This window comes from Perca fluviatilis, chromosome 14 (genome assembly GCF_010015445.1).
Source record: "Perca fluviatilis chromosome 14, GENO_Pfluv_1.0, whole genome shotgun sequence".
Taxonomy (NCBI): domain Eukaryota; kingdom Metazoa; phylum Chordata; class Actinopteri; order Perciformes; family Percidae; genus Perca; species Perca fluviatilis.
Genome location: NC_053125.1, coordinates 28,216,289 through 28,241,085, shown reverse-complemented (window position 1 = coordinate 28,241,085; position 24,797 = coordinate 28,216,289). Strand labels below are relative to the sequence as shown.

At 46.8% G+C, this 24,797-nt stretch overlaps 1 protein-coding gene and 1 pseudogene across 1 annotated transcript in view; both read right to left on the bottom strand.

Moving 5' to 3' along the window:
- The window catches only part of LOC120572576, a 32,174-nt pseudogene extending 13,004 nt beyond the window's left edge, over positions 1-19,170 (bottom strand).
- Positions 1-22,184, bottom strand: part of LOC120572279 (toll-like receptor 13) — a 54,753-nt gene extending 32,569 nt beyond the window's left edge. The window contains exon 1 of the mRNA XM_039821519.1: positions 22,165-22,184. The gene's annotated coding sequence lies outside the window, so the exon portion shown is untranslated. The remainder of the gene's footprint in view (positions 1-22,164) is intronic.
- Between the last annotated feature and the right edge of the window lie 2,613 nt (positions 22,185-24,797).

The following is a 24,797-nucleotide window of genomic DNA, read 5'->3' as shown; positions in this document are numbered from 1 at the left end:
AATACTTAAACATATTAAGAGTAGCCTAATCGTTATTCCCACATGTACTTTCTGCAGTCTGACTTCAGTTCACCACCTCACCATCTGCGTCGCCAATTCCTATTTTGTCTCCAAAATGTGCGTACGCAAGGTTCAGAGTTTGCGTGGAGGACCGCACATTCTCCCGTCAAGTTTGTTTTTTATAAATCACAACCTTTGCGTGGGAAGTGGCGTACGCACATTTTCAGCCATGTTTATAAATGAGACCCCAGGACACCACAGACCTCTGTTACAGTTCAATACATTAATAAAAACATGTATCACAAAAAGTGAGTGATTAAAAACTTTATCTGTCTATTGTAATTGGCCACTATTCACTATTCAAACAGTAAAGGTTGCCTGATGAAGTTCCCTGAATAAAAAAAAAAATTTCATTGCAATCTACTCACGATCTTTTAAAACTTATGACAAACTTGTACCCCTATTTTCCACCGGACACGTCTAACACTAACAAATTAGAGTGGTGATCGGGCTGCATTTTTCTGTCCAAGCCCGGCTCGCGTCCAACAGAGCAGTAAGATATTTATGTCCGAGCCCGACTCAGTTCAAATCTGTTTTTCTTTCTCATACTAATGACACATACGTTCGTTTGCGTCAGAGCACACGGGGCAACAAGCGCATGTTAACACAGACATGCACCTACATGAAAAGCTTTTTTAAATTTAAAACGTTCAATGCCTTATCGCGCTGATGTGACCGAGCCGACCAGAACCCGAACATCATTTATAAATATCTGTCCAACCCCGGCCTGGCCCATCGGGTCCTCGGTTCGGGTATCCATCCCCTATATCAAAAATCCAACAATTTAGACAAAAAACTGTTTGTTTTTCATGGCTGGTTCTGAAAGAAACTCATGGTTGGGTTGTCCGTGGGACTTCCAGGTGTCATCAGAGATCGCCGTATGTTCTGCCAGAAGACTCCCGTGTGTTGACCGGCTTGCGGCCAGCTCAGGTAGGTGCGTCTCTTCACCAGACTCCTCATTCTGTAGTACAAAGACAGCTCGCGGGCAGGGATGTCCTCCATAAACAGCAGGATCAGCCGTCCTGTGGCTACAAAGGATACAACTACGGCGCAGCTACAGTTTAGGCACCAAAAACATTTGTTACGTTTAGGCACCAAAACGAGAATTAAGTTTAGGCAAAATGGTATTACTATAACGTTATTGAATTAGATTTTGTGACATTTTACATAACTTCGGGCCGTAGCTGTATCCCGTTTAGCCACAACCCAGGCAGGCTCAGACATGCAGGCTGCTGTAGACTTGTATCAGTCAGTCGTGCATACAGTTCTAGGAAAGTGGCGCCTGCTACAAGTCCGTAGTTGTCCACGGACTATGGAAAGTATTAAGTTAGTTAACTCAACTTTCAGTTAAAGAAAACTCAAAGTTTGCAACACTAGTACCTAGAGTTAGACATGGCGCTAGCTGGCTCGCCATCCTATACCCCAGCTATCACCCTCAACATCCTATCTCCCCCGCCATCCTATCGCCCACTAGCTCCCTCACCATCCTATCTCCCTCACCATCCTATCTCCCTCACCATCCTATCTCCCTCACCATCCTATTTCCATCACCATCCTATCCCCCACTATCTCCCTCACCATCCCATCTCCCTCACCATCCTATCTCCCTCACCATCCTAGCTCCCTCACCATCCTATCTCCCACCAGCTCCCTTTCCATCCTATCTCCCTCACCATCCTATCTCTAGCTATCTCCCTCGCCATCCTATCACCCTCACCATCCTATACCCCACTGGCTCTCTCACCATCTTATCTCCCTCGCCATCCTATCCCCAATATCTCCCTCACCATCCTATCTCCCTCGCCATCCTATCCCCAGCGATCTCCCTCACCATCCTATTTCCCACTCCATCCTATCCCCACTAGCTCCCTCGCTATCGTATCTCCCTCACAATCCCATCTCTCTCAACATCCCATCTCCCTCGCCATCCTATCCCCAGCGATCTCCCTCACCATCCTATCCCCCACTAGCTCCCTCACCATCCTATCTCCCTCCCCATCCTATTCCCCTCACCAACCTATCTACCTCACCATCCTATCTCCCACACCATCCTATCCCCCAATAGCTCCCTCGCCATCCTTTCCCCAGCTAGCTCACTCACCATCATATCTCCCGCTCCATCCTATCTCCCTCACCATCCTATCCCCCACTAGCTCCCTTGCCATACTATCCCCCCTATGTCCCTCACCATCCTATCTCCCTCACCATCTTATCCCACTCTATGTCCCTCACCATCCTAACACCATCTATCCCCCTCAAAATCCTATCTCCCTCACCATCCTATCCCACTCTATCTCCCTCACCATCCTATCCCCCACTATCTCCCTCACCATCCTATCTCCCACACCATCCTATCCCACACTAGCTCCCTCACCATCCCATCTACCTCACCATCCTATCCCCCTCACCATCCCATCCCCCCACCATCCAAAAAAACATATTACCTCACCATCTACTCCCTACCATCCTATCCCCACTAGCTTCCCTCCATCCATCCATCTTCGTCCGCTTATCCGGTGTCGGGTTCTGGGGAGCAGCTCCAGCAGGGGACCCCAAACTTCCCCTTTCCCCGAGCAACATTAACCAGCTCGGACTGGGGATCCCGGGCGCCTTCCCAGGCCAGGTTGGAGATATAATCCCTCCACCTAGTCCTGGGTCTTCCCCCGAGGCCTCCTCCCAGCTGGACGTGCCTGGAACACCTCCCTAGGGGCCGCCGTAGGGGCATCCTCACCAGATGCCCGAACCACCTCAACTGGCTCCTTTCGGACGCAGGAGCAGCGGCTCTACTCGAGCTCCTCACGGATGACTGAGCTTCTCACCCTATCTCTAAGGGAGACGCCAGCCACCCTCCTGGGGAAACCCATTTCGGCGCTGCACCTTGGATCTCGTTCTTTCGGTCATGACCCAGCCTTCATGACCATAGGTGAGGGTAGGAACGAAAACGGACCGGTAGATCGAGAGCTTTGCCTTCTGGCTCAGCTCTCTTTCGTTACAACGGTGCGATAGATGGAATGTAATACCGCACCTCGGCCATACTGCCCTCTGACCAATCTCCCCGCTCCATTGTCCCTCTCACTCGCGAACAAAACCCCAAGGTACTTGAACTCCCTTCACTTGGGGTAAGGGACTCATTCCCTACCTGGAGAAGGCATTCCATCGGTTTCCTGCTGAGAACCATGGCCTCCGATTTAGAGGTGCTGATCCTCATCCCAACCGCTTCACACTCCGCTGCGAACCGATCCAGTGAGTGCTGAAGGTCGCAGGCCGATGATGCCATCAGGACCACATCATCTGCAAAAGCACGCGATGAGATCCCCAGCCCACCGAACTGCAACCCCTCCCCACCCCGACGCCGACGCGATATCCTGTCCATAAATATTACAAACAGGATTGGTGACAAAGCGCCCCTGGCGGAGGCCAACCCTCACCTGAAACGAGTCCGACTTACTGCGAGAACCACAGCTCTCACTTTGGTCGTACAGAGTTGGCGGCCCTGAGTAGAGACCCCTCACCCCCATACTCCCGCAGCACCTCCCACAGTATCTCCCGGGGGACCCAGTCATACGCCTTCTCCAAATCCACAAAACACATGTAGACCGGTAGGCATACTCCCAGGCCCCTCCAGGATCCTTGTGAGTGAAGAGCTGGTCCGTTGTTCCACGCACCAGGACGGAACTGCGATTGTTCCTCCTCAACCTGAGGTTCGACTATCGGCCGAACCCTCCTTTCCAGTACCTTGGAGTAGACTTTACCAGGGAGGCTGAGAAGTGTGATACCCCTGTAATTGGCACACACCCTCTGGTCCCCCTTTTTAAAAAGGGGAACCACCACCCCAGTTCTGCCCCTCTTTGGCACTGTTCCAGACTTCCACGCAATGTTGAAGAGACGGTCAACCAGGACAGCCCCTCCACACCCAGAGCCTTGAGCATTTCTGGACGGATCTCATCAATCCCTGGGGCTTTGCCACTGTGGGAGTTGTTTGACTACATCAGTGACTTCCGCCCGGAAATCGACGCCAATCCCCGTCATCCTCCAGCTCTGCCTCTAACATAGAGGGCGTATTAGTCGGATTCAGGAGTTCCTCAAAAATGCTCCTTCCACCGCCCTATTACCTCCTCAGTTGAGGTCAACAGTGTCCCATCCTTACTGTACACAGCTTGGATGGTTCCCCTGCCCCTCTCCCTGAGGTGGCGAACAGTTTTCCAGAAGCACTTTGGTGCCGACCGAAAGTCCTTCTCCATGTCTTCTCCAAACTTCTCCCACACCCACTGCTTTGCCTCTTTCACGGCAGAGGCTGCAGCCCTTCGGCCCTTCGGTACCCTGCAACTGCCTCCAGAGTCCCTCTGGGATAACATATCCCGGAAAGACTCCTTCTTCAGTCGGACGGCTTCCCTGACCACCGGTGTCCACCACGGTGTTGCACGCCTTTGGAGGCACCTAAGACCCTAAGACCACAGCTCCTCGCCGCAGCTTCAGCAATGGAAACTTTGAACATGTCCACTCCTGGTTCAATGCCCCCAGCCTCCACAGGGATGCACGAGTAGCCTCCGCGGGAGGTGTGCAAGTTGAAAGTCCGGTGGACAGGGGCCACCTCCAGACGTCTCCCAATTACCCGCACACATTTGGGCTTACCAGGTCTGTCCAGAGTCTTCCTCCACCCCCTGACCCAACTCACCACCAGATGGTGATCGGGTTGACAGCTCTGCCCCTCTCTTCACCCCGAGTGTCCAAACATGCGCCTCAGATCAGATGAAACGATTATAAAATCGATCATTGACCTTCGCGCCTAGGGTGCTCTGGTACCAGGTACACCTTATGAGCATCCCTATGTTCGAACATGGTGGTCGTTATAGACAATCCATGACTAGCACAGAAGTCCAACAACAAACAACCACTCTGGTTTAGATCAGGGAGGCCGCTTCCTCCCAATCACGCCTCCAGGTGTCTCCATCATTGCCCATGTAGGCGTGAAAGTCCCCCAGCAGAACAATGGAGTCCCCCACTGGCGCCCCCATGCAGGACTCCACCAAGGTCCTCCAAGAAGGCCGACATCTTGAACTCCTGTTTGGTGCATATGCACAAACAACAGTCAGAGTTTCCCCCACAACCACGCAGGCGTAGGGAGTACCCTCGTTCGTCCACCGGGTAACTCCAACGTGAAGGCGCTCAGCCGGGGGCTTGTTAGTATCCCCACACCCGCCCGGGCGCGCACACCCTGAGCAACTCCGAGGAAGAAAAGAGTCCAACCCCTATCCAGGAGTACAGTTCCAGAACCGGGACTGTGCGTAGAGGTAAGCCCCCACCAGATCTAACCGGTAGCGCTCCACCTCCCGCACCAGTTCCAGCTCCTTCCCCCACAGAGAGGTGACGTTCCACGTCCCCAGAGCCAGCGTCTGCTGCCCGGGTCTGGTCCGTCGAGGCCCCTGACCTTCACTGCCACCCATTCTTTGTCTGGACCCTCACCTCGCTCATCATCCCATCTCCCTCACCATCCTATCCCCCACTAGCTCCCTCACCATCCTATCTCCCTCACCATCCTAAACCCCGCTTTCTACCTCACCATCCTATCTCCCACACCATCCTATCCCACACTAGCTCCCTTGCCATACATCCCCCATCCCTCCCATCCTATTCCTTCACTATCCTAAACCCCGTCCTGTCAGCTCCACTATCCCATCTCCCACACCATCCCATCCCACACCAGCTCCCTCCACCCATTCACCTTACCATCCATTCTTCACCATCCATCTCCCATCCACCATCCTATCGCCCATTCAGCCCCTTTCGCACTCCCATCTCCCTCCACCATCCCGTTCCTTCCGTCCTATACCCCATATGTCCTTTCCAGCTCCTTCCCTCCTATCTCCATCCCTCCACTCTCCTCCCTTCCACCTCCTCCACCATCCCTATCCACATCCTCCACCATCTCATCCCCTCCTTCCATCCTATCCCCCTTACCATCCTTCCCCTTCTTCCTCTCCTTTCCACCCTCCTTCCTTCCTTCCCTTCCCACCTCCACCTCCACCCCTCCTCCCACCTATCTCTCCTCTCCCTCCCTCCACCCTCTCCCTCCTTCCCCTCCCTTCTCCCTCCCTCCTTTCCTTCCTTCCCCTCTTCCCTCCTTTTCCCCTCTTCCTCCCCTCCCCCCCCTTCCCCCCCCCTCTTCCTCCCTCCTCCCCTCCTCCATCTCCTCCACCCCCCCCTTCCTCCCCACCCTTTCCCTCTCCTCCCTCCCTCCATACCCCTCCCTCCCTCCCTCCTTTCCTTCCTCCTCCCTCCCCTCCACCCCCTCCCATTCCTTCCACTCTCCCCTCCATCCTTTCCTTTCCTCCCCCTCCCTCCACCACCCCCCCCTCCCATCCACCACCTCCCCCTTCCTCCCCTCCCATCCCCCCCCCCTTCCCCTCTCCTTCCACCCTCCTCCCCCACCATTTCTCCTTTTCCCCCCCCCCCCCTCCCTCCCTCCCCCTCCCTCCCCCCCCACCCCCCCCTCATCCCCCTCCCCCCTCCTCCTTCCCCCTCCCTCTTCCCCTCTCCTCCCCCCCCCCCCCCCCCCCCCCCCCCCCCTCCCTTCCCACCCTCCCCTCCCTCCCTCTTTCCTTCCTCTTTTCCTTCTCCCTCCCTTCCTTTTCTCCCCTTTTCCCTCCCTCTCCTTCCATCTCCCTCCACCCTCCTTCTCCCTCATCCTCCTCCTTTTCCTCCTCTCCTTTCTCCTTCCTCCTCCACTCTTCCATCTCCTTCCATTCCTCCTTCTCTTCCCCTCTTCCCTCCCCCTTCCCTCCTTCCTCCCTCCTTCCCTTCCTTTCTCTTCCTCATCCTCTTTCCTCTTCCACCTCCATCCTTTCCTTCCACCCTCCCATCTTCTCCTTCTTCTCCCCTCTCTCCCCCTCTCCCCCCCCCCCTCCCCCTCCTTTCCCCTTCCTCCCTCCCCTCCTCCTCCTCCCTCCTCCTCCTCCTCTTCCTTTCTCCTCTATCTCCTCCCCCACCCCTTCCCCCTATCTCCTCCCTCCATCCCTTCCACTCTCCCTATCCTCAATATTCTTTCCCTCATCCCTCCCCACCTCCCCCTTCTTCCCTCCACTCTTTTCTCTTTCCTCTCCTCTTCCTCCTCCTTCCTCCCCCTCCTCTCCTCTCCCTCCTTTCCCTACCCTCCTCCCCCTCTTCACTATCCATCCTTCCATCCTATCCTTCCCTATCTCCCTTCCTCCTTCTCCACTTTCCTTTTTCTCCTATCCACCCATCCCTCCCTCACCATTCCATCCCCTTCCTCCATCTCCCTCACCATCCATCCCTTCCCTCCCTCCTTCCTCCTCCCATCCCTCTCCCCCTCTCCTCCCTCCCTTCCCTCCCTCCCTCCCTCTCTCCCTCCTCCCTTCCATCCCTCATCTCCTTCCACTCCCACTCTCCCCCCTCCCTTCCCCCCCCCCCTCCCTCCCACCCCTCTTCCTTCCTCCCCCCCTCCTTTCCTTCCCCTCCCTCCTCCCTTCCTCCTTCCTCTCCTTCCAATCCTCTCCCCCCTCTCCATCCCTTCCCCCCTTCCTCCCTCCTTCCTCCCTCTCCTCCCCTTCTCCACCTCCTCCCTCCAACCATCTATCCCCCCCTCAAGTCCTATCACTCCTCCTATCCCCCATTCCCTCACCTCCCTGTCTCCCTCACTGCGTCCTGACCCCCACCCACCCCCTCTATCCCCTCCATCCACTGTCCTTTCCATTTGTCCCTATCCACTAAGATTCCACCATTCCATCTCCCTCCATCCACTCCCTCACCTCCCTATCCTTCCTCCTCCCTTCCTTCCACCATCCTATCCCTCCTGTCCCTTCCACTATTTCCTCCTATCCACTGTCCATCCCTATCTCCCTGTCCACTCCCTCTCCCTATCTCCTCTTCCATCCACTATTCCTTCCATCTATCCTCCCTCCCATCCCTTCCACTATCTCACCATCCCTCTCCCCTCCCATCCCTATCCACTATCTCCTCACCATCCCTTCCATCTATCTGCCTCACCATCCCCATCACCACTATCTCCCTCATCCTATCTCCCCCTCATCTGTCCCCACCTCCTTCTCTAATCCTCCCCTCCTATCACTCTCATAATCATCCACCATCCCCATGTCCATCCACCATTCCCTATCCACTTCCCTATCTCCTTCATCCATCCACTGTTCATCCTTCCCATCCCCCTCCCCTCCTCCATCCCTTCCCTCCTCCCTCCATTTCCCTCCCCTCCTATCCATCCCCCTCTACCCCTCACCTCCCTCCCTTACCTCCTCCCCTCCTCCCTCCTTCCTCCCCATCCATCCCTCCCTCCCTTCCACTCCCCCCCCCTCCCTCTCCCCCCCTCTCTTCTCCTCTTCCCCCTCTATCCTCCTTCCCCCCCTCTCCCCTCCCCCCCTTCCCTCCCTCCTTCCTTCTCCTATCCCTACCTTCCTCCCTTCCCTCTCCCCTCCCCACTTCCCCTCCCACCCTCCCCCCCCTCCCTCCCCCCCTTCCTTCCTTCCTTCCTTCCCTCCCTCCCTCCTCTCTCCTCTACCTCCTCCTCCTCCCCCCTCCCCTCTCCATTCCATTCCTCCCCCTCCCCATCCCCTCCCTCCATTCCATTTCCATTCCCTTCATCCCTATCTCCTTTCCACCTCCTCTCCCCTCTCCCATGTCCCCCTTCTCCTCACCTCTCCTCCTTACCTTCTCTCCTTCCTCCCCCACCCCACCCTCCTCTTCCCTCTTCCTCCTCCACCTCCCTTCCTTTCATCCTCCCCTCCATTTTTCTCCTTCTCCTTCCATCCTCTCCTTCCATGTCTTCCTCCCATCCCTATCCACCCCTCCACTGTTCCTCACTCTCCCTTCCCTCTTCCTCTATCCACTCTTCCTTCCTTCACCTTCCTTCCCTGTCTCCTCCTTTCCTTATCCCTCCCCTACCCCTCACTATTTCCCTCCTCTTCTCCTCCATTCCCTTCCACTCTCCTGTCCTACCATCTTGTCTTCCCTTCTCCTTCCCCTATCTCCCTCATCCTTTTCCATCCTCTCCCTTTCCCCATCCTCCCTCCTCCACCATCCTTCCTCACTTTCTTGTCCACTCTGTCTCCTCTCTCCACCCTCCACTCCCTCTCCTCTCCCCCACATCCACTGTCTTCCTCCACCATCCTCTCCATTTCCTCCTCCCCATCCACCCCTCCTCCATTCCTTCCATCCTATCCACTATCCTTTTACTGGCTCCTTGTCCTTGTCCTTTCCTCCCTCACCATCTTCCTGTCCTCTCCTCCATCCTCCACCATCCATTCCCTCCCCTCCACCATCCTATCCACTCTCTACCTTCCTCCTCTTTCATCTATCTCCATCCTTCTCCATCCCCCACCATCCTTCTACTTCTTCCTCCTTATCTCCTCCCCCCCTCCCTCACTCTCCCTTCCTCTCTCCTCCCACCCTCCTGTCATCTCCCACCTTCCACTTCCCCCCCTCCCTCCCCATCTTCCTGCCTCTCCTCTCATCTCCCTCCTTCTCCACTCCCTCCCTCCACCTCCATCTTCCCCCCCCTCCTCTTTCCACCTCCACCTCCATCCATTCCTTCCCTCCCTCCACCCTTTCCATCCCTCCACCTCCCTCTCCACCCTCCTTCCATCCTTCCCTCTCCCTATCTCCCTCCATCCCTATCCACTCTTCCTCATCCCTATCTCCCTCCATCCCTCTCCCCACTCCTCCCTCCACCTCCATCTCCTCCATCCTTCCCTCCCATCCTCTCCCTCTTCCTATCCCACTCCCTCCATCCTATCTCCCTCACCATCCATCCCCTGTTCCCTCACCATCCTTCCTCCACTACCTCCTCACCATCCTATCTCCTCACCATCCCTGTCCACTACCCTCCTTCCTCACCATCCTTCCCTCTTCCTTCACTATCTCTCCTCCCTCCATTCCACCATCCACTATCCCTCTATCCTTCCTCACCATCCATATCTCCCTCCACCATCCTATCCCCCCTCCATTTCCCTCCTTTCCTCCATCCATCCTCTATCCTCTCACCATCCTTCCTCCCCTCCCCTCCACTCCTCCTCTCCCTATCCACTATCTCCCTCCCCCTATCCACTTTCTCCCTCACCATCCTTATCTCCTCTATCCTTCCACTATCCACCATCTATCTTCATCCATCCACTATTCCCATTTCCATCCTTCCCACCTCCTTTCTCCTCACCATCCATCCACTCTCCTCACCTCTCTCCTCCATCCTTCCTCTCCTCTATCCTCTCTCTCCATCCATCCACTACTCCCTCACCATCCATCCCTGTCCACTATCCTCCCTCACCATCCACTATCTCCTCACCATCCTGTCCATCTCCCTCCTCTCCACTATCCTCCTCACCATCCTATCTCACATCTATCCCCTTTTCCCTCACATCCTATCTTCCTCCCCATCCTTCCTCCACTTATCCTCTCACCATCCTATCCTCACTGTCTCCATCACCATCCCCCCCTCTCTCCCCTTCCAATATCTCCTCCCCTCCTGTGCCACTGTCTCCTCGCTGTCCTATCACTTCCACCGCCATCCTGTCCTCACCATCCTGTCACCCCACTGCTCTCACCTCCTGTCTGCTCCCTCTGTCCTGTCATTTGCTTCCTATTCCTCGCCAGCTCCTACCATCTATCCCCTGGTCCCTCACCATCCAATCCCCACTAGCTCTCTCACCATGCTATTCCCACTAGCTCCCTCACCATCCAATCCCCACTAGCTCTCTCACCATGCTATCCCTGCTAGCTCCCTCACCATCCTATCTCCCTAAGCTAAATGAGACATCTAAGGTGAACGCTAAGTTACAAGCTAAACTCATCGATCTTGAAAACGGACAACGAAGACATAACGTAAGAATAGTCGGCCTCCCTGAGAACATTGAAGGTCCTCAACCGGCAGCTTTTTTTCCTCAACTCCTAGCTGAGGTTTTTCGCAAACAAATACAGGACTCAGCCCCGGAACTGGAAAGAGCTCACCGAACGTTAGTCCCGAGACCGGGCCCCCGTGTTGCAGTACCACATATTCCCAACCCGGGAGTTGGTTTTACGTGAGGCTTGAAGGCTTCGGGGCAAGCTAACCAGACTACTCTCACGAGGTTGTCCAGCAACACTCCGAGAGATGTGTTGAAACAACTCTACAACCTCGGCCTCAGTCCCATACTGTACTACCTGGCCAAGTTGTTAATTAGTACCGGAGACAGACTGAAATGGCTCACTTCCCCTGAGGCTGATCTCGCCTGGCAACATAGCGGCATAGTTTCTTCCTCGTCTATTCCGTCTGCAGTGTGCTGATATTCACTACCAACAATGTAAAGACCCCAGAACGTAAGTTTTTATAAGCTTCTGACCCAAAAAAAAGAACTTTTATGAAGACAAGAGTGGAAACAGATGTGAGAAATCAGCATGGGGAGACTGTGGAATCCTACAGCATCATCACAGTAACCCAACTTATGTCCAACGTTACCTGTGTTAGCTTAACTTACAGATATATAGTTCGGCCAAAAGTAGTCTTGCTTTGCCAGACCCTCCTACAACACATGCTGCATGTCTGGCTGCTCCACATAGCATTCGGGGATGGGAGGAAAACGTGTTCTGGTTTATTGTCATTTTTATTGTCATTTCTTTAAACCAATCACAATTATCTTATCTAATCACCGGAGAAAAGCCGCGGGGCCGATTCTAAATAGTCTCGGATGGAACATATTTTTGTGGAACAAATGTCCATTCAAAAGTAGTTTTAGTCGTGCCACAGAAAACTCAGATCGGATAGATAGTCTAGCTAGCTGTCTGGATTTACCCTGCAGAGATCTGAGGAGCAGTTAACCATAGTCCTCATAAATCCACCGGAGGTTAGAACGCCAACCCCAAGGAAGCCCAAGGTAATGGACATCGGGCCTAAATGAGTGAAATCCGGCGGATTTTCCAGCGGTAACAGAGCAAATCCTGCAAGTGGAACGTCAAGGATATAGACTGGGCTAAAAGTGACATGTGGATATTTGACGTATTAACAAAATGCTTAAAGGAACACGCCGACTTATTGGGAATTTAGCTTATTCACCGTAACCCCCAGAGTTAGACAAGTCGATACATACCCTTCTCATCTCGTGCGCGCTGTAACGCTGTCTGACGGCTCCAGCGGCAGCAGGCCAGCACATAACATGCAGGTGAATGGTTCCAGTAATCCTACTGCTCCGAATTGGGACAAAAGTGACAAAACAATGCCAACATGTTCCTATTTACATGTTGTGATTTGTAGAGTCACAGCGTGTACAAAAAACAACCAACCTGATCTCACAGAATTCCGTGAAATGAACACGGGCACTTAACTCAAAATCCCTTTTCACGGAATTGCAACAAAATCCGTGAAACTGCCACGGAATAATTCCGTTAAATGAACGCGGATCGCCAACGGATCGCCAAATTCCGTGAAATGAACACGGTGAATAAGCTAAATGTATGCCAATTTATGCCAGTTCTCATTAATATTCAACGAGCTAAGCTGTTTGAATATGATTGGCTAACATCTAGCCCGTGCACGACCGCATAAGGTAACACATGTCTGTATTTATAACGAGAAGAGTGCGTACTGGTGTCCGCCTCAGGGTGTTATGAATCCGAATTTTGTTTTCACGTACGAAAATTCTGACATCAAGGCGCACAAAATCTTTCAGAATAGAATCTACGCACAGTTTTATGAATTAGACCCAAGGACAGAAAGAAAGAAACAAGGACAGAAAGGATTAGAGAGAGAAACAACGGCAGAAATAAATAAAGAAGTACTTTGACTCAACTCACTCTTATTTATAGACCTTTCATGCAGCGTAAAGTGATACAGATAAAAACAAACAAACTAAACATGACCAAGATGAAAATGTATTGAGCAAAACTAAAAATTACAACAATAAGACAATAAATGTCAAGAAGAATAGTAATAAACTGAATAAAATGAACACCAGGGTTTCAAAGGTTAACACTCCATCACTCACACAGTTAATGTTTAAATTAGAAAGATATGAAAGTAACAAAGAGATAAACTAACAAGAAAGAAAGAAAGAAAGTAGGAAAGACATTATGAAACAAAGAAAAAACATTTTTAAAACCTCTCTCTCTCTCAATTTCAATTTCATGTTGCTTGATTGGCATGACAAAAAATACATCTGTGTTGCCAAAGTGAAAGAACAAACATATAAACAACAAGGAGTAAATACATCTGATTTAATAATACAAGTAAACAGGATAATTATGATATAAATGCAGATACTAACAAATTATGTGCATGTCTATCAACATTAATATAAAAAGAATACAAATAAAGAATATAGAAATAAAAATGATAATATATAAAATTCTTTATTTATTTTGCCTCTCTCTCTCTCTCCCTCTCTTTGTCTCTCTCTCTTTCTCTCTCTCTTTATCCCCCACTGACACAAACAGCACTCAGCGGGCCTTGATATGAATACTATTCAAACAGTAAAAGTTGCCAGATTTCAGTACATTAATGAAAACATGTATCACAAAAGGTGTTGCATATTAAATACTACTATTAAAGACTATCTGTCTATTTTAATTTGAATGTATGAATACTATTCAAACAGTAAAAGTTGCCCGATGAAGTTCCCTGAATGAAAATGCAATGTCATTGCATCTACCCACAGATCTTTTAAAACTTATGACAAACTTGTACCCCTATTTTCCACCGGATACGTCTGTGTTGCGTTTGGGAGGCGCCGCGGGCAAATGCTGCGATTCAAGTCAATGTTTGATATCCACTAGCCGCACCAAGACGCGTCCCAGAAGCGTGCATGAAGCGGCTGTCCGATCCTCTAAAGATACGCGCCAGATATCTCCTCCAACTCCACATTACCCCCCCAGGACTAACAAATTAGAGTGGTGATGGACCGCATTTTTCTGTCCAAGCCCGACCCAGTTAAAATCTTGTTTATTTCTCATAGTAATGACACATATGTACGTTTGCGTCAGAGCACACGGGGGAACAAGCGCATGTTAACACAGGCATGCACCTACATGAAAAGCTTTTTTAAATTTAAAATGTTAAATGCCTTATCGCGCTGATGTGACCGAGCCGACCCGAAACCGAACATTATTTCTAAATATCTGTCTGAACCCGGCCCATCAGGTCCTCGGTTCGGGTATCCATCGCCTATATCAAATGGAAGAGAAGAAGAGCCCATTTAAATCCCTTTTGAAATCTGCTAGTTGTAATTGTTTGTTTTTCATTCCTGGTTCTGAAAGAAACCCCTGATGGGGTTGTCTGTGGGACTTCCAGGTGTCATCAGAGCTCGCCGTATGTTCTGCCAGAAGACTCCCGTGTGTTGACCGGCTTGCGGCCAGCTCAGGTAGGTGCGTCTCTTCACCAGACTCCTCATTCGGTAGTACAAAGACAGCTCGCAGGCAGGGATGTCCTCCATCAACAGCAGGATCAGCACATCATCCTGCTCGTCAAACAGACGGTAGCTGCAGACACCAAAACACACGACATAAGCTCCAATTAGTTTGGGAACAAGATGATTTATAAGCACGTCACGTCACGTCATGAGAACTGACGCGTTGAATCGGCCGTTGTGTGGCTACAAGGGATACAGCTATGGCGCAGCTACAGTTTAAGCACCAAAACCATTACCTAAATTTAGGCTCCAAAACGAAAGTTAAGTTTAGGCTCTGAAACGACAATTAAGTTTAGCCTCCAAAACGACAGTTAAGTTTAGGCCCCAAATCGACACTTAAATTTAGGCAAAATTATATTACCATAACGTTAATGAATTTGATTTTGCGAGATTTTGCATAACTTCCGTCCGTAGCTGTATCCCTTCCAGCCACAATCAGCCAGGCTCAGACATTCACGCTGCAGGCTGTTGTAGACTGGTATCGGTCAGTCGTTCATGTGGTTCTAGGAAAGGGACGCCTGCTACAATCGTTGTCGGTCATAGAAAGTATGAAGTTGTCCCTTTCTTTGTGTTAGTACGGTTATGTGTTAACTTGATTTAAACCTCTATTTTCTACCTAGCTGGCGCCAAGCACCAAACGACAATTATTTGCCCAAAACAACAATTAATTTGCCAAAACCGTATTCTCCAAAAACAATTATTTGGGCACCAAAACATTAAGTGGCACAAAACTGTTTAAGTGTTGTAATTTTAGTATTTTAAAAATAATTTGACCCATTTGAGAAAAAAATTAATTTCCCCAAATATTTCCACAAAACAACAATTAGTGGCACAAAAAATTTGCAATAAATAATTTGACCAAACCAAGTTTTGACCAGTAAGTTATTTTTGGCTCCAAAAAATTGGTGGCCAAACGGTTAATTTGTTTTTTATAATCTGGCTGTTCCTTTTAACCTCGCTGCAGGCTGTTGTAGACTGGTATCGGTCAGTCGTCATGCGGTTCAAGGAAAGTAAGAAGTTAGATTCCCTTTCTTTGTTGTCGGTTAACGGTTAACGTCGGTTAACGAGCATCGACTGTCAGTTAAAAAAACTCAAAGTTAGCATCACTAGTACCTAGACTTAGAGGAGGGTGCTGCCTACCTGGCCATCTGGATCTCTCTGGAGCACCACTCGCTCTGCAGGTAGTGTCGGCTGATCACACAGATGGTCTTCCTGCTGCCGTAGATGGCGTCTGTAATGTTTTCACGATGGGCTTACCTGTGAAAACAACAGCCGCCTTTTAGACTAGCAAGGCACCTCAGAAATTAAATTAAAAAGCCTTAATTCCACTAGGAGCTGCTCCGACAAACTGCCTCGTAACTCTTTACGTGCTCTAAGTTGAATAATAATAATAATAATAAAGAAATGGGCGTGGCCTTCAGGTCTGAAAAGTAAGGCCATTGGAAAACCTGCATGCTTTTTAACGGCCACGCAGATTTTAAAGAAGTCCATTAGAAAATTACCCTACTTCTCACTAGCCGGCTAACGCGCTAACGCTACGAGCTAAGGGTTGTGGTTACCCAGCTCATTTCGGACTGTGACGTCACAGTCCGAGGCCGCATTTTGAACAGCTCACCAGGAGACTGAAAGCAGGACACATTCAGAAACCGTATCTCACTCAAAACAGCATGGATGGATTTTTTCAACGTTTGTATGTGTGTGGAAGCACCAGAGACGAAAGAACACCCCAAATCACCAGAAAAGTGTTTTTTTCATAATATGGGCACTTTAATGTACTGAACTGTAACAGAGGTCTGTGGTGTCCTGGTCACATGTTGAGGGGTTTTCTGAATGACATTTAGTCTAATTTCATTCACAAAGTACATGGCCGGTTACCATGGATACTACAGGTGTCTGTCAGGGCCACCTGAGGGCTGTTTGTGTCGGTGGGTGTTAGAGAGAGAGAGAGAAAGAGAGAGAGAGAACAGAGAGACAAAGAAAGACAGAGAGAGAGAGCGAGAGAGAGAGAAAGAAAGAGAGAGAGACAGAGAGTAAGTGTTAATCATTTTAAACCCTGGTCTTGATTTATTAGAATTAAGGTTCATTTTTATCGTCGTAAAAAGCTCTTAATTTAAAGTTAATAGAAATTAAATCAAACTATCAGCCCTTCTTAGTTCGTCTTTCTCTTGTTCCAACAATCACCACTCTGGTTTGGTTAAAATAAATCCTTAATTCACTCACCTAAAGGATTATTAACACCTGTTACATTTCTCTTTATACGATTATCTAATCAATCAATCACATGACAGCTGCTTCAATGCATTTAGGGGTGTGGTTCAGTTCTAGACAATCTCCTGAACTCCAAACTGAATGTCAGAATGGGAAAGAGAGGTGATCTAAGCAACTTTGAGCGTGGCATGGTTGTTGGTGCCAGACGGGCTGGTCTGAGTATTTCACAACCTGCTCATGTTGAACAAAAAGGATCTTACTCTTTAACAAAAATGTATATCTCTGCAGGGATTAGAATAATAATCTGAGCCTGTCAGTGGCAAAAATATCACTTTTAGACAATGAAATTTAAGAATGTGGATTTAATTTGTCCTAAAGGGTTACATTGGCTGCCGGGTTACAGCATTCTCGGTCTATAGAGACAGAGCCCATCGTGTTGTACTCTTACATTGACATTTGTCAATTCCAAATGGAAAAGGCAAATGTTAAATCGAAATGGAAAAGCCAAATGTTAAATTCAAAAGATGAATCATTTTACATTTCAACTTTGCTTTTTCAGTTTCCCCTTTTCTTTCTTAAATTCAATTATGGCATAATTTTTCCTTGTAGCGTAGTAAAATAATATTTTTAATTTGATCTTGCTTTGTTTTCTCTTTGGACTTTCAATTTGAATTATGAATAAATATATCCTCCATATCAATGCGCTCTGTCTCTATTCTGGACCAATTTCAAAAAGAAAATTCACAATAGTCACTCAGACAGCAATGCATGGAAAAAGTAGGGTCCATGTTGAGAAAACAATAACAAAATCACCCTTTAAATACAAACAGACCTGGTTCAAAGTCTCTGTGGTGCAAACAGAGTCTCCATCCTTGCTCCCCCTCCAGCACTGGAAGCATCTCTTCGTAGACCCAGGCTTCATCGTAAACGTTGTAGGAGACAAAAGCATCGTAGTGGTGAGGAGAGCCCTTCCCTTCCCCTCCTCTTATCGTAGACAAAGGCCAGAAAGAGGTAGTAGGCGTAAGGCCAGATGCCACCTCAAGAAATGGTAAATGAAGGATGCGAGGAGTGTAAACAGAACCAGACAAGTGCTGAATATGAAGCAGAAGAAGCCAGCGTCTATCCAACAGGAGCTAGTGTCAAAGTCCAGGAACTTGTTCCCCTTTGCGCTCACAGGAAAGGAACAAATATACTGGTGGCCATTAACTACCTGCGTCTGGTTGTTGCTTTGCACCCATTGGTTGAAACCAATGTTGGAGCATTCACACGTTAAAGGGTTGTTATTCAGGTCCAGGTACGTCAACGCAGGGAGGCATTGGAGGGCCGTTTCGTTGATGACCGACAACTCATTCCCGTTGAGTTTTAGCCATCTGAGGCTCAGCAGGTTCGCCCGGCCGGGAAATCCAAATATCTCAATTTATTGTTGGAGAGATCGAGTTTCTGCAAGTTTGGAATTTGCCAGAACAGTTCCGGGGTTAAATGTGACAGATCGCTGTTTATTATATTAAGAACTTTCAGTCGGGGAGTGTGTTTAAATGTGTCTGCGTCACGACTTCCCTGAAGAAATTGTCAGAAGTTAAGATCTCTAAAGATTTAAGGCCCTTGAGCAGATCTTGTGTAACGTCAGTAACAAGAAATGTGTCGTAATCTTTGAGTATAAGTTTCTTCAAGTTAGGTAAATTTGAGAAAGGTGAATAATCATTTTGTTGAGAACTTCTCAGTTCCCACTCTGGGGGTAAGATGTAATGTCAAATTCTCTTAATGCGCGGAGTCCTATGAACATCTCTTTTCTGTAATGTCCAGGTGTAATAATAAGAGTTTGAAGATTATCAAGTCCTTGGAAAGCACCTTCATACACATCGTAACATTTGTGATTTTCTAAATCCAAAGAATGGAGGGAGGACAGATGTCTAAATTCTTCTGGCATGAGCTTTAAGAGACGATTATTGTGTAAATTCAAAGATTTGAGTTTCTGCAAGCCAACCTTGAAAGTGAATTGTCAAAGAGTAAAGACAACATTTTCTCCAATATTAACTTTTATCAAATCATTCAAGTTTTGAAAAACACATCCTTTAATTTTTGAAATGAGATTTTTGTAGAGATTAAGCGTTGTTAATCTTGTCAAATTCAGGAAAGCGTTGCGCCGAAGTTCAGTGATGTAGTTGGAGCTCAGATCCAAGGTTTCTAGTGTGGAGAGTCCTCTGAGTGCGAGGGGCACCTTGGACAGTTGGTTATGGTCCAAAACCAGATACCTGAGCTGTGAATTAAATCTGAGTGAATGCTCTGACATCTCGGACAGCTTGTTAGAAGATAAACTGAGGTCAGTGACCTGAGAACAAGACTGCAGCAGGTTGTCGTCTACGCTGACAATGTGGTTATACCCTAAATCTAGAGTTCTTAGAGAAGGAATTTGGCAGGCGACATCTATGAGACCTTCATCTATCCTCGCCTTCATCGATGTCAGAAAAAGTTTTTGTAGTGACTCAGTGGTCTGCAGCGCCATGCGGTACGACTCAAAGCTAATATAAGTTCCACCTAGAGACAAACTAGTTAGGTTTCTCAGAAAGGTCTTGTTTGATACGTCCCATTCAATGTCGCTGCTACAATTAATTAACTCGAGAGACCACAAATGAGGAAAGACGTCTTTTGTAAGACTGAACATTCTCAGAGGGTTCATAGTCAGATACAGGGACTTTACGTTTGAGATGTTTAAAGGAAGGTCGTCTGATTGAAAAGAGGTGAACGTGTTGTTCTCAAGATACAACTCATTTAAAGATGGTAGTTTAAAGATGGGAGCAACATCTGTTATTTGTTGTAGGTAATTAGAGCCCAGATCTAATTCCTCTAAGCTGACCAGGGACTGAAAGGCCACAGGGGAGATATAACTGATATGGTTAACATCCAGAAATAGCTTGACTAGTTTGGACAGTCCTTGAAACATGTTGTCTGTGACTTTTGTAAGATTATTTTTGGACAGGTTGATAAACTCACCCCCCCCCTCCCTCTTTAAATTTTTTTTTTTTTTTTTTTCCTCGCCCTCCCCCTCTTCCACTTCATGTCCCTTTTTTTAAAGCCATTTTTTAAAAGCAAAGACAAGCACAGAGGCCCTTTTTTTTTTTTTTTTTTTTTCCTTCTATTAATTTTTCCCTCTTTTTTAAAAAAATTCCCCTACGGGACATAGTTTTAATGTCTTGATAACGGTTGGTCGCCGTAATACGTTTTATACTCGGCAAACCGTACCAGGAATATGAATGTCTCTTCATGAAAAAAATGACTGCATAGTAACAAAACTAAAACACGGAATAACTGGCGAAAAAGCTTAATGAAAAAGCGGAAAAAAAAAAAAAAGAATTGATGAAGGGGGGGGGGAGGAGAGAGGGGGAGAGAAAGAAGAAGGGAGAAGGGGTGGAAAAGAAGGGAAAGGACGGGCCAATAAAGCTAGCAATGACGGCATGGTGGTGAATGGCCCATCGCAATCGATACCAACCAATTGAACTCATATCCTATAGCACCCACCTAGTGATCAAAAGACTCCAAATTTATAATGCGTTCTCAGGATGGGGTCCCAAGTCCAAGTATTGAAATTGGTTTTGATACATGAAAGCCTCCCTGAGATATGCTTTTGAATATCAATACATAATGGAATAACGTTTGTGCAGCTTGGTCTGAAGATCATCTTTGCCAAGTTTCGCGGAAAATCTGAGAAATTTTCTGACCTGTGAAAACTCTTTTTGATGAAATTCAATATGGCGGCCGGATCAATTATGTTGGCGTCACAATTGGCATGTGTCGGCCTTAGGACCTCCCAACGTATTAACAGACACCGCTAGTAAGTTTTAATTCCAAACACATCAAACGTTATAGGCCAAAACATAACTCTCCTAATTACAGCGGCCCCTATAGGTCTAAAGTCACCAAATGTATTGTGCCTCTTCCTAATTGGACCCTGTACCTATTTACTTAGATTGGTGGTTTTTTCTGACAACTTTTTACTGTATGGTTCTATGGGCTCTCTATGGGCTGCCAAAGACTCCCATGGCAGAGGAAAGATGTGTAATAATAAGAAAAGGTAGAATCACTAATGGTGCCTCGTTGCCATTTTTATTTATTATTATTTATTAATTCAAACCATAACACAATACTTAGGCAAATTTTAATTTAAAAAAAAAAGATTTTAAGGCCAAAATTTGTTTTCCAAACAAACACTACATAAATACTAGGGGTGCATGATTCAGAAAATGTCAAGATTTGATTCAAAATCCATTTTCGATAAAAAAAAAAAAACGATTCTCGATTTAAAATAAAAAATGTATTGACAGTATGTAAATGTAGTTACTTTTCCCATGTGATTTTAGTAGACATAAAATTTAAATAAAAAAACGCATGTTACTGCTGTTGCTTCCTATCTCCCTGCCTTTACTTGTTCTTACACACTAAATATATTTTGTTAATACTGTTTATATCTTAGCTCATTTAGAGATTTCCCTTCCTGTTATACTCTGAACTTCTACTGTTTTCTTTCACTTCTGCTTAAATGCTAAACTCCATTTTGTGGAAAATTTTCGAAAGAAGTGAGATTTCTTACAAAGTATCGGGCAGAGTGAGGTCAGTCCATTCTCCGTCAAAGACGATTTTGTTCTTTTCAGTTTCAGTTCAGTTTTAACAGTTTTTCCACATCCTGAGCTAAAAGGACAAAAGAAATCGTGACGACCAACAATCACAGGTTTTACGTATCACAAAACAACCCAATGCAGAGGAGCTCTTTGTTTGTTTCACATGCAGGAAAGTTCATGAAGCACTGCCCACCTGGAGCATCCAAACACATATGTTAGGATCAGCGGTGGAAGAAGTATTCAGATCCTGTACTTGAGTAAAAGTACTAATGCCACACTGTAACAATACTCTGTTACAAGTCAAAGTCCTGCATTGAAAATGTTACTTCAGTAAAAGTCTGTAAGTATCATCAGAAAAATGTAATTTAAGTATTAAAAGTAAATAACAATCCTCCCATTTTAGAAAGTATAAAGGATCCAAACAGTTGTGTGTTTAATGGTCTAAATCATCTCAGCTGGACTTGTAGGCCGTTATATTGTTGGCTAGTTTAATTCATAATAAAACATCAGATTTTACTACGTGTGTTTTGTGTGCAGGAATCTAATCGTGTAAAGCAACTAGTAACTAAAGCTGTAACATATGAATGTAGTGGAGTAAAAAGTACAATATTTCTCTCTGAAATGTAGTGGAGTAGAAGTAGATAGTGGCATGAAAAGAAAAGACTAAAGGAGAGTACAAGTACCTCAACATTTGGACTTAAGTACAGTACTTGAGTAAATGTATTTAGTTACACTCCACCACTGATACGGTTGTTGTTGAATTGTCTCTTTACTGAGCAAAGCTACAACATTTTTATCTGTTAACTTCGTGTCTAATCCACCAACCCTCTCACACTAAATCTGTACAACAGGACGGCAACAACATGAACACATTCAGACGTTACCTTTTATCTCTGGAGTCATGTCAGCATGAATCAGCAAGACGAGGGTAGTTTGTGTTTCTCTAACTTCTCTTCAACTGCAGCTCATCAGGAACTACGAGCCCTATTTCTGTAGGCCGGGTAGGGAATGAAAATGTAACTCAGTGACCTTCCTTAAATCTCAGTCATGTGTTTCCTGGTTACACTGTTGACGGACTGAAAGACAGAAAGTCACAAGTTTGACACGTCAAGTACATGTTACAGTATGTTACTGTGTAGAGTATGGCAGTACAGTATGTAAAGAAGAACCTGACCATTGACATGATTATTGCATTTTGTACAGAACTGCCAGACGACCTTCTGTAGGTGGGAGGCAATGTGTGTTCACCCATGAACAGGAACTGGCCATTGGCCATCTAGTGTTGGCAAGCAATACCATCAGCCGACTTACGACAACTACGGCTATGTTCACACTTGGCGACTTTTTTGACAAGAAAATGCTGACTAGGGCCTTTTGTAGTAAAAAAAGAAAGAAGCTGGCAGTGTTTTGTTGCTATAACGTATTTTGTTGCTATAACAACAGCTTCTGCTAGAGTATCCTAGCTAGAGCGCTATGTGCAGCGGTGCTAACGTTAGATAAAAGAAAGCGGTGGAGCGAACTAGAGAAAGAACAGAGAGAGAGAGAGTGGTTTGACAGTTTGACAGTCAGTTATAACAGAAAACGAACATAAATAGACTACTTTAATGTAGATTTTCTTTAGGGCTTTATTACGTGGTATCGGATTGGTGCATAAACTCCAGTACTTCCCGATACCAGCGTTTTAGGCACTATCGGAGCTGATACCAAAACTGGTATCGGTATCTGAACATCTCTAGTATTTATAACAAGAAGAGAGCCTACCGGTGTGCACCGCAAGTTCTTACAAATCAGAATGTTGTTTTTGCGTACGAAAATTCAGACTTTTTGGCGCACAAAATCTTTCGGAATAGAATCTACGCACAGTTTTATAAATGAGACCCAAGGACAGAAAGAAAGAAACAAGGACAGGATGAGAGAGAGAAACAACAGCAGAAATAAATGAAGAAGTACTTTGACTCAACTCACTTTTATTTATAGACCTTTTCATACAGCCAAAAGTGTCCACACAACAAAATGAAAACAGATGAAAACAAACTAAATATGACCAAGATAAAAAAGTATTGAGCAAAACTAAAAATTACAACAATAAGACAAGAATACAAATGTCAATAATAATAATAATAATAATAATAATAATAATAATAATAATAATACACTGAATAAAATGAACACCAGGGTTTCAATGATTAACACTCCATCACTCACACAGTTTATGTTTAATCCCTCTCGGGGAAATTAGAAAGATATAAAATAACAAAGAGATAAACTAACAAAGAAAGAAAGAAAGTAGGAAAGACATTATGAAACAAAGAAAAAACATTTTTAAAACCTCTCTCTCTCTCTCTCTCTCTCTCAATTTCAATTTCATGTTGCTTGATTATGGAGCCAGGACAGTGACAGTAACCTGTAGTATTGAAAATAAAAATTGGCATTGAAACAACAAATATTGGAACTGAAAAATGTTGAACTGAAATATAAAACACAAACATCAAAAAGTATTAATCTCACAGTGCTATTATTTTATTTCACTTTGACATTTGTTTGGATTATGATAGGTTTTTCAATGCCAATCTACATTTTTCTTGATGTCTGACTTTTTCAGTGACGTTTTTTTTTACGCTGTCAGGATTTTTACAATGTCACTGGTTTTCAGTTTCAACTTTCTGTCACTGTTTTCGAAGGGAGGAGGGGCCTGAGAGGAGGGACAAAAGGGCGTGGTTGGTACAGGTATTTTGCATAGGCTACTGGAGAGACGCCCCTGCACACGCGGCATCCTCACCGATCCATGTGTTATAACCACACACCCGCTAATGGCTTCCACAAGTTCACCTGGAACCTCCAAATCTATGTAAGTCTGTTTATTTCTGCCATTTTATTTTCATCAGAAGCAGGCTGGTTTACTGTTAACTTTAAATGTAGGCCTAATCTGTGCTGTTTTGACAGAGGTTAGAACTGTTCTCTTAATACATCCATGGTTAGCACTACCGGCTAACGTGTGGCTAATTATAGATAAGTCTCCCCGCCGGGGGATGTCAATCTATCTTTTATAATCTAGTATTTATAATAACAGTAATTCCTGTCCTTTAGGAGTCCTAAGGCCAGTGTTACTGCTGGTGCACGCAGGCTTGACTCGCTTGCATCTCTCATTAGCTCGGTCATGGATGTCTTAAGAGAACGAGCTCAGCTCTCTACCTGTCGCTAACACTGGCATGGAGCGTTAACGCCCCTCCCCCATAACTATCCTCCAATCACAAGTTAGCACCACCAGCTAACTTGTGGCTAATTGTAGTAAGTCTCCCTGTTGAACAAGCGCTAACGCTAGCTAATACCACATCAGCTAGCCCACTTGGGGGGTTTAAAGTGATATTAATAGTGCACTGATGAGTCAGTCTTTAAGAGGGTCGCCTGCTAAATCCCTCCAACAGTCTGCATTTATTTTGTACCCACTATATATTTGTACCACGCCTCCAGAGGGACCTTGACACTTTACCAGACTTCTCCAGGACCCTGTGCAGCT